At 37.1% G+C, this 9,952-nt stretch overlaps 1 long non-coding RNA gene across 1 annotated transcript in view; it reads right to left on the reverse strand.

Annotated features, from left to right (window-relative positions):
• Window positions 1–7,815, reverse strand: part of LOC146597983 (uncharacterized) — a 28,718-nt gene extending 20,903 nt beyond the window's left edge. The window contains exon 1 of the long non-coding RNA XR_014895360.1: window positions 7,565–7,815. This is a non-coding gene — a long non-coding RNA (uncharacterized LOC146597983). The remainder of the gene's footprint in view (window positions 1–7,564) is intronic.
• Between the last annotated feature and the right edge of the window lie 2,137 nt (window positions 7,816–9,952).

Here is a 9,952-nt window from a genome sequence, read left to right on the forward strand (position 1 = left end):
GGCAGATGTCTATACTGCTTCTGATTATGTTTTTGCCACTGACTGGATTCAATGGATGAGAAAAGTTGCCTAGCATTTCACCATAGCAAATRTATTTTGATTTTGACATATTTTATAGGAATGCCGCAAATTCTTCCTGAATTGTTGCTTGATCCTGGAACCAGATAAGAAAACGCAAATTTTAAATTGAGTTAAATAAGACTAATATCGGAGAGAGTGTTTCTGTAAAGAACTATACAAGGGTTTTGTATATTCACTGCATATTCAAGTCTTTCAAGCTCTCTCCATTGATTTTAAGAGGTGCTGAGCTAGACTGAAAGTGTAAAGTCTGAGTAAAGCATTTAGTTAGAAAAACATAAATGTAATCTCTGGACCACCAGATTCCCAAGCTTATGATAAGGCTGCAAAAACTGTAGCTTGAGACATGAGCCAAACATTATTGGAGGAAATCTTTGCAATTTCATATCAGTTGAATGTGGTAGACATTTCACGAAGCAGTTAGCTAGCTGTCCACACATGCCTATTTCATTCATCTTAACCTTCATTCATCAATTCATTCATCAATTCTTCAAATATTCATAGAGTTCTCTGCTACTCAAATGCAGAACCACACATGCTCAGACTTTGGCTGTGTTTAATCCATTCTTCCTTCAAACGTGCAAACCTGTGATACTCATTATAGGATACTTAAGGTCTAGGAGGTCACAGCATTTGCAGCTAAGTCACAGGGAACCTAAATCATACAGTATGCAAACATAGTAATATTATGTATAACAAGTAAGCTGTAAAATGGCAAATGAAATAAAATGATTCTAAATTGGGTGTGAGTATCCAAACTGAGAATCAGATTACAAGAAAAAATAGGCTCGTATCTTTTCTTTCTTCTCCTTACAGTGCTATACTGAAGGCAGTGAGATTACTCAGCAAGATAGATTTAAATAATTTGTTCCTATTTGGAGAATGATCTCTTGCTGTTATTCATTCTTTCCAAATATGAAATAAAGCTTGTTTTTTTCACATTGGACTGTTTAGTAAACCACAGAGTTACCCAGACAATGATCAAAGCTTAATTAGATTATTTACATATCAAATTGACCCCAGTCACTGAGATGAACCCCATTAACTTCAAATAATTTAAAAGGAAATCAAAGACAATGAAGCAGCTCCCTCTCTCATGGATGGCAGAGCAGATGCCTGTAAGATCACAGTCATGCCAAGGATACTTTATGTTCTACAGATGGTTCCCTTCTGTCTCAAGCCTGAAGAGAGAGATGTACTGAACAAGCCTTTTGTAGCATTCTTCTTGAAAAGATAATAGCCAACAATCAAATCTGAGCAAAGAAGAACAGTGGAATATTTCCCCTAAATATAAAACTCTATCAATGGCCTTTTAGTAAGAGCAAAAGAAAAAACAAAATCACGTCATCTAACTATAGACATGATTGATTATAGTTGGAAAGGACAATGTGTTAAAGTTTAGAACTGGAGTGGAATTATATCATTGTTGATTATAGCCCATGCCTGCTCACACCAGTTATCATCCTTCACCTGACTGAAGATTAATACTCTGTATATGTACTGTGAGGGGAGAAAGTTGGAGCAAATTCCTCTCTAGCATTTTTTTTTAATTCAGCCAGATTTTTTTTCCCTAGTAAGAAAATTCTATTCCTGGTGTTTTATATGCAGCAACTGCAGGAAAGTGAGTTGAAAAGACTCAGTTCACAAAGAGTAGCACCTTTAGTAACAAAAATGTGATCTGTGAAGGCCTGACCATGTTCAGTAGAAATTTTCTGCAGCGTTACTTAGTGCCCTGTGAGCAGGAAAGTGCACTCACTTGGGGAAGTTCGTTCTAGTTAGACTGCATCACTACAGCAAGCTTTCTGTGTACATCAGGCAACTGAAACCTCTTGGGATAGTGTAATAAGAGTAATAAAAAGGCATGACAAGAGAAAAAGATGACCTTTCACTGAGGAACTGAAAATAATCACCACCTGCCAAAAGGAGAATCTTATAGCTGTTGGTACAGGTTAATTTTTGTCTTCTTTTCTCATGGCCATTTCCATACAATTGGCATCATATAGCACCAATACTATATGGCTTCAAAATTAAGCAGTTTTGCTTTACTGCTGAGAAACCCACCAAAACCATGAAATGCCATCCCAGGTCTTGCCAGCAGAAAGGGGAACAGTTTTTCTTCTGTCAACAATTTGTGCTTTTGTTTAACATTAAAATCACAATTGGCATTAAACAAATAGGTAATGGGAATAAAAGACACTGAATACTTGGTAAAGAGAGCAGCAGGATGGAGTCTGGCAGACTGTTCTTAAAATTTACTTCATATGACTCTTATTTGTCATCCCATGAAGAAATTAATGGAGCCCGTAAACTGCAGGACTCCAAAACATAATGTCCTGCCATAAGTACTTTATTGTACAGTTATTGAAATGGTATCCTGGTGGGTATTCTCAGTAAATTAAAATGGGAATATACTGATAACATGCAAATAAAGCAGTCTCTGCTCCTCTGCAGCACGTGGAACCAATGACTTTTGCATCAAAATGATTGAATTCAGGAATAAGCAAGTGATAAAATGCAGGCAAGGCAGGCTTTTGGTTCTTTGTTGCTGTAGTAGGACAGTATCTGGTCTTTTTCAGCTTTCCTTGAATATCCATTTCTTATCAATTATCCATCCAGTATTATTTCTGATGAAGGTACTGCCTGTCTGAGAGATTTATCTGTGTAATGCAAGCTTTCATGAAATTGCCAGAATTATTCTACTCTTCATTTGAGCTTTTCTTCACTCAGTTTAACAAAGATAAAGGCATCTGTGTTCTCATCTGCACACATATACTATTAGGATTGACTATTTTATTATTTCTAACCAGTAGTAACACTTTTGCACCAACTTTTGAAAAATCYTTTCCATCAGACTTTAGGGCAACTAGAATGGGAGATATAAACTGAGAGTCTCTTACATTTTTTCAAATTAAAGCTTAATAAAATGCTAAAATTTCAGTATTCTTTTATTTTACATTAGCCTCTTAACATTTATATAGTTCATTATTTTACTAAAACAAAACAGCCTCACACCTGCTGAGACTTCTGCTACTGACTTTCTTCAGAGCAGGCTCTGATTCCTTGTTTTCCATTTACAGTTGCAGTAATTATCATACACATTTCCTTCAGTTTTCATATACTTTGTCTCAACTAAGAAAGAGGCTCTGTTTTTAATATTTAATATGTAAAGCAGTATCACAGTGTCTTGTAATAGTATTTGAAAGCTATGTAAACTGTTCCCTTTCTCAGTGCCATAACATAGGATCTCATTTAATGTTTCAAAAGCATGAAGGGAGGCCTTTGCTAATAACCCCCCAACAGCACATCACTCCAAATCTGTGAACAGGCATCTAACATTTTGCATAAATTCCAGAGAGTAGACCTGTAAGATAGACATAAATTATACTGATTCTTATTGGCTGTAATCTAAAATTGTTGATACCATCAGCAGTCAAAATCTTAATACCTGAGTATGATGTAACACCTCTTTCTTTAATAGTACTTTTTTTTTTTTTTTTTTTTGAGCCAGACAGAGAAAAATTGACTTCAGTTCTGCTTATTTTAAAAACATTTTGGCTCCGTACCTGTTGTTGGCTTTTTCCAATGACCACCTTGTGCAATGTGGCCGGTGTGTTACTGCCTTAATAAGCTCCATGCCCCATGCTTTATGGACAGTTGTTCAATGATTTAAATCTTTAGGTTTACCATTTCTGAAATTTTAAAGAAATTCCTTGGAGAAGGCATCAGTGGAGGTTGTTCCAGATGTGCACCATTTAGACAAGATAAGACCTCTTGTTTGTAAAGTTTCCCCATGTTTAGGATAGCACACGCTATGGGAGGAGTCATAACAAGTTATGCTCTTTATTTCAGAGGAGAAGGAAAAAAGATCTTTTTTCTTATTTGTAATTTATGTTCATGTCTCATCAGCAATATCCCATCTCTGCGATGTTACACAATTACATATTTCCAGTGCTTATACTGCTGAATGCTGGGTAGAGCATTCACCAAATCAGTCATCTCTAAAGATACTTGGCAATCACTGAAAATCAGAACAGAACCCCCAAAGGGTGAACATAGTCTAACTTAGATTAATGTTTCATATTAAGAAGCACATTCTTGTTCTATTTTAGTTTCCAGGATGCCAAAGAACATGTTCTGGGCATGATTTGTACTGAAAACCAGAAAAAAAATCCACTTTTTCCTATTTCATAAACCTGCTAATCATTTTTAGATAAGATCATTAGAATAAGCTGAAGTCAGAGTGCAGGATCTAAATCTTTTTGTTGTTAGTCAGCCATTTATGAAAATGTTTTTAAAAGCTCTAAAATAAATAACATTATCATTTCTAGCAGTATGTTCTTGTTTTCTTTATTTTTTTCTTTTAAAAAATGCCAGTGAAAAGAAAGGTTAATTCAAAGCTTATTATTTATAAGATATAAAACTACTTTCCAAACAATGCTTATCACACAAGAAATATTCCAGAAATCTGATTTTTGGTAATTATGGAAAAGTCAACTTTTTCAGAACTCTCTGGAATTATCTCTCCCAGTCTGTGGAACAACAAAAATGATTAAGGGGTAAGGAAACTTTGTTATGAAAACCAGTTAAAAAAACCAAAGAAGTATAGCTTCACCGTTCAGCCATTAAAGAGGAAGACGATGAGCGAGCTCATGTATTTGAAGGCTATAAAGAGCAAGGAAAGGGGAGGCGTATTTAGCACAGATAAAGAGAATCAGGTTAGGAATAAGATAAAACTAAATATGAAAAGAGTGAAGAGTGAATATGGAGGAGGGAGTAGAAGAATCACAGCAGTGAAGCATTAAAGTAGCAAGAGATACGCAGAGGCCAAGTTTCTGCAGCAGCGCAGGCCCTTGCAGCCCTATGGGCAAATAGGGATCAGTTATGAAGGATGCTCCTCTGTGGCCAATTTAAGAAATATGTATGTCACTTCCATGCAGCGTGTGACTAGACAACGACCAACATGTACCTGTGCAGGGCTGGGCTGACTAGCAGGAATGTGACAGGATTTAGGTAGCCCTGACTTGGGCTGGGAACCTAATTCCTATCCAGATTATACATGCGATGACTTTTTCTCCCTCCACTGTGCTGTGAAACTTACTTCTAACCCCAGTCAGTTTAGAGAATTAACTCTCAAGGATAGGCTATGAATTCTACAAGTTTTCCAGCTTCTAATTTCTGTAAGGATAAACTGGAAGAGTTCCAGCAAAAACACAAAAATCTAACTAAAGCACTAACTAAGAATACAATCTAGAAAACTGTATGAGCTTGAAGATCTTTAAAGTAATACATGCCCTGTTTCTCTTTTTTTTTCTTTACGTAGTAATTTTGTACAGGCAATATAAATATGCATGYACACACAGGCRCAAACATACTCAGTGAGAGAGGTGTCCAGCATATGTGTTTTCATTCWGTGTTTTAGCTGGACATCTCTAATTTAATTTATCAGGAGAACTAGGCTAAGTTTTTGAAAGAGAATAGCAACCTAATTGAAGGCACTTAAGATTTTGACTTTTGAAGTGGAGTTTCCTACTTTAGATCAGTCAGAACCATGGAGGATCAAATAAGCAATTCAGAAACTGATGCACCCAAAATCACAAGCCATTTTGAAAATTTAGCTATGACTCCTTTTTATTGATGTCTCCTTATCAAAGCACCAACACCTAAAATATGTCTGAACCTAATACTAAAAATAGGGCCTGCAACTGGAGGTTCTGATGCTTACGGACTAGAATTAGGCCACAGTGTAGGAGGCAGTTAGCAATACACTATAGCGAAACAACAAAATACTATGAAACCGTTATAAAGAGAAAAACAATTTCTCATTTGAAATCCAACTAAAAWGAAAATATAACTGTAAAAAGTCTGCTGACAACAATTGGAGGAATCATTAACATCATCATGACCCCAATTTAAAATTATTCTTAAAARTAATAAAGGTCCTCCAAAAGAACTTTGGATTACAGAAAAATAGGAAAGCTTTAACCAATCAGTACCTATACGATTATCTTTTCCATCGTCTCCTCTTATTTCATATACATTCTGCCCAATAAAAAAAAGCTTTTTCTTTCTTCCTATTTGTATTCAGCAGCCAAAAATCAAACCAAAATCAGAGTATACAAATTGAATAGTATATAGCAATTTTCCATTCTTCAGTGAGAGGAGGCTAGGCTATTCTCCAGGCTATAAAACTCTCCGCAGCACGTGGTGTGGATGTCCAGCTCTATCAGCTGCTGCAGAATAGAGTTCAGCTGTCACTAGGAAATACTGACTCTGACTCTTTCCAGAGTCCTGTTCAGATATTTGAGGAGAGAAAGGGCTCAGGCAAATCTCCTGAAACTTTGTCCTTGCGTAACTTGCTTCTTGTCTGGTTCAGCRGTTCCACCTTTTGTGGATACTTATTGCCACAAGGGCTGACTTTCATCCCAAGGCTGAAAAAAAAGCAACACTAATTACACTTCCTTCCATATCAGTGGGCAAAAGGCTTTTCACTTGAAGACATCTGATTAAGGATGCTGTTAAAAGAAGCTTTGAACAAAAAGAAACAGTCCATGTTTTTCTCTGAATACAGTGGAATTAGTGTAASACTCAAGGTTAATTTTCACCTAGTTCGTATGTAAAAATTGTGTGTGGTTTGGAGAATTAAAGCCAAATTCTGATCTCACTGATGTCAGACAAGATACCCCAGTGATGAATGTGGATCTTGGCTTCCCAGGCAGCCATTGGAGTCAATGAGTTTTTAATAAGAGTACACAGTAGGGGCCAGGTGCTCTGTTGGTTTAAATTGTTAGAGTCACAGGAGTTGTGTAGAAGGTTAGTAGATGGAAAATGTTTTCTGCCTTTCCTGAACTCATACTCCTGGTCCAGAAATTCAGTTGCTGCAGCCCAACGTTTGTACTGGCTGGGGTTCTGACTGAGGCTTACTTTATAAACCTTGTATGTAATAGTAATAAAACAAATACTTTATATTGTATATTTGCAAAAGAACTCAGTTTCAAGTATTTAATTTCCCTGTTATTTTGTTTTTGGACAGAATTCTACATGTTTCCCTCAAATTAATTATTTTCCCAGTATTTTCAAAAGTACTTTTGTACCTATTATTTACATAAATGTTTAGCTCAAAGACAGATGATGTGCTGCTCATTAAGTGTACTATTGTATGAAATATTTAATGCAAGCCAAACACCAAACCTGTGACGGGGTAATAATGCTGGATTAGAATGGCATGTTACATTACAAGATGAAAGTTAAATGAAGCTTCAAATAGTCAAAGTTAAGTACTTTCAGGCTGCAGAGTTGGAAAGAGGCTGGCAAGCAGAGGAGTGATTTCCTCTTGTATCGATGGCTGTCCCTACGGAGAGCCCCGTCACATCTTTTAATCATTCCACACCACTGCGTTGTTGCACTTCTGGCAACAACGGAGCACCCCGAGGAGCAACATCAGCCTCCTGGCACTGAGCTCTTTTTCCGGAGCAGGGAAGCTACTCACCGATAGCTGGACTTCTTCAACGCACACTGTGTATACACTACTCTCAGCACAGCAGACCAGAGATTTTCCTTGGACAGCACCTGTAGCAGTGCACATAGCTCCCCTAGTCCCTCATCTGCCCTCGCCAGAAGCAATACTATGTAAAGACGCAATGCTATGGCCCTAACTTCTTCTAGACTTCATAAATCCTGCGCATTTTTGGAGACCCCAGAGAGAGAGGTTGGAGGGAAAGTTGTGAATGTACCTATAAACAATGCAGCGCGAATAAATTCCAGCGACCARCAACCTCTCTTTTTTGAGTGCTTATCTCTGTGTGGAGATAACTGACCCTTATGAGCCTCCAGCCACAAATTCCAAAAGAGAGGAAAGTTTTTGCCTTTATTTCATCCTGTTGAAATTGAAAAAAAGGGGGGGGAGAGAAAAAAGACATGAATTACATAGAACATGCAAGAATAGTTTAGGCAGAAAAAAACGGAAGATTAATTTTCGGACTTGGAGGGAGGCTGGACTTCATCTCAGAGAGAAACCCAGAAAGAGTCCTAAATGTGACTTTTATCAGAAAAAATGGCTATTTTGCTCTGCTTTCTTTTCTGAACAACAAGTAGGAAATAACTTCATTTTTTTTTTCACATGATAACTTGAAAAGCCCTGGCAACAAACTGTTCATATATTGAACTAACTTCACTTCCTTTCTTATTGGAAAATACTGTAATAATTCCCTTCTCATGATAATCCGTTTTTTGAAGGAACCAATATTTAGATAGAGCTTATAGTAGGCATTCAGGAAACTAATCCAAGAAATTAAAATTAGTGTCTTTGTGTAGCTCAAGTGTCTAGTTAGCAGCAGGGAGAATAGGAAACCACCACTGTATCCTTCAATATGAGCAGTATTAATTAGTTTTATTCAATCAAATATTATTTGCTTTGACAACAGAATTTCTGTTCTAATATCTCAGAAGCACTTATGCTCAGCTATATTTTTTATTATGCCGGTATGTGAACATTAGTATACACTGCTGTACACTTGCATTCCTTCTAATTTCGTACTTGTGCATATATGCTAAGCATTCTGCTAATTTGAAAGCAAGTTAAAATGTGATTGTTTCATTATGACATACCAGCTGTGGATTTTTCCAATGTTTTTTTCCCAATACAATTTGGTACTCTGTAAATGGAAAGGGTGAGTATTTGGTCCATTGAAGCAAGTAGCTGAAAATCACCCAAAAGGTAGCTTTATGAACAAAACTGCTACTAAATTCCATTGAGAGACATTACACAGAGTGGTATTTTTTCTTTCTGGAAAAGTGGAACATGATTATCATTTGGGAGGAAAGAAAACCTAAAGCAGAAGGAAACCATCTACCCAGATATATCTTCTTATTCAGTACATGATTATCACAGGTAATACTACCAACACTTAAAATGGCACAAATTCACTTCTGCTTCCCAGAGGAACTGATGTAAAATAGGAAAAGCCTCATATATATATGTCCAAGAAACAAATCTTATAGAAAACAATAGCTCTGTGCCAAATGGTATTAGAGAGGTCAGGGTGCCAAAGAATTCAGAAGTAGTTGATGCTGAAAAACAAGTGCATCTGGAGACGTTTAAGTGCGGGGTCACCTATAGGTTTCCAGATGGCTGGAAAAAAAGTAGCTGAATAGAGAAAACAAGAGCTGGTACCCCTATAAGAGGCATCCTTTAAATTAGTCCATTTCAAACCTTCAAAAGTTCAGGTTTAGCCTGAATAAGGGGTTGAATTGAGGCCTGATCCCCACTTTATTGAAATTGTTCTCCAATTTTAAAATGCAGATGTCAGAGCTTACCCTTAGGCTTTCTCAAGATCACAGGAGCTACTGTGTGTCAAGATCACACATGCTTTCTGTTGAGGAAAAACAGTTGTCCAGTTGTCCGGCTGATACAAATAAGGTCAAGGGAGTTCAACACCTGCCTTAAAAAAAACATGCTCAGCAGTTACCATACTTTGCTACAACAGGTGCTGAACTCAGCTAACCTTCATCATGCTAACAGACAACTGTTTTCAGCACTGTCCTAGGGGAGGAGCAAGCCCTGGTATGTTTATTAGCAGTCTTTGTGCTGTGGCTACATCTCTACATTATTCTGGAAGTAGAGAGCTAACTGCTATGGTTAGGCAATTGTAGGGTCTTCAGAGAAACTTCTTTTGGCCTAAAATCTTTGTGTTACTGCAAGATGGGTAAATAAGGCTGATACTTGCCTGTGCTCATACCAGTGCGAAAAGATTCCTGRAAGTATCTTAGAAACTAATCTGCCTTATGAAACAACAGAAAGTGGATTCCGGTTTGCAGCATGATGATCCAAGCCATAGCAGCCCAGCACAGTAAATTGCCTAGTCTCATAAAATACAGG

Source organism: Rhea americana, unplaced genomic scaffold, assembly GCF_003343005.1.
Source record: "Rhea americana isolate MKP2758 unplaced genomic scaffold, rheAme1 scaffold_173, whole genome shotgun sequence".
Lineage (NCBI taxonomy): Eukaryota > Metazoa > Chordata > Aves > Rheiformes > Rheidae > Rhea > Rhea americana.